We start from the raw sequence: 765 nt of genomic DNA, 5'->3' as shown, positions 1-765 counted from the left end.
CTAGATAGGTAAAAGCTGAGATTTTATTTTTTTTTTTTTTTAGCCATGGGTAATATAGATAGTTCTTTTCCTCTCAGTTCTCACATATTAGGCTGACTATCATACAGCCATCAAATTATGTAAGCAGTCACCTCGATATCTCATAACTAGTTCTTTGTATTCATAGTATGATGAACTATTAAAATAAACTTTATGTATAACCTCATCCCCCAAGAATCTCCAGTGGAACAAAGAAGAAAGCGCAAAAGACTTTCTTGGTTGTTCATAACAAAAATATTTTTTTTAATTTTTTAATTTGAAAATTAAGAAAAAAAAAATCAACATATATTTAAAAACATATCAATACATATTCCGATCAAGGGCTAGACAGTGTAATGAAGGCCCATGATGGTTTCCAATGTCTTTAGGTTCTCTTCAGCACATAAGGGGTTACATGTCCCTTTCCTTTGCTCATCCCACACATGAAAAGTTTTTTTTTTTTTTTGACAAGTGTCAAATCTGTACCATGTTCCCTTGTACAAAAAATGTCATTTCTGGTGTCCCAGCCAACTCCTGTCATCTAGAAATGAATATATGCATCTGTCCTTTTTAAATCATGCATTACAAATGAAAAAAAAAGGGAATTGATAATTCAAACTCAAAATAACCCCCCCCCCCCCCCCCCAAAAAAAAAATCCAATTGTACCATTCTGACAGACACCATAGCAGCAGCGGTACCACCTGTCATAAGATGCCAAGATTCCAGATCACCCTCACAGATTCTGC

General features: G+C 34.5%; 1 protein-coding gene across 1 annotated transcript in view; it reads right to left on the bottom strand.

The window, feature by feature from the left end:
- Positions 1-250: 250 nt before the first annotated feature.
- FZD2 (frizzled class receptor 2) overlaps positions 251-765 on the bottom strand; it is a 3057-nt gene continuing 2542 nt past the window's right edge. The window contains exon 1 of the mRNA XM_073607715.1: positions 251-765. This exon is cut by the window's right edge and continues 2542 nt beyond it. The gene's annotated coding sequence lies outside the window, so the exon portion shown is untranslated.

The sequence above is a fragment of the Aquarana catesbeiana genome, linkage group LG12 (genome assembly GCF_042186555.1).
Source record: "Aquarana catesbeiana isolate 2022-GZ linkage group LG12, ASM4218655v1, whole genome shotgun sequence".
NCBI lineage: Eukaryota > Metazoa > Chordata > Amphibia > Anura > Ranidae > Aquarana > Aquarana catesbeiana.
The sequence above is the reverse complement of the archived record's forward strand: the minus strand, read 5'-3'. Positions and strand labels throughout refer to the sequence as shown.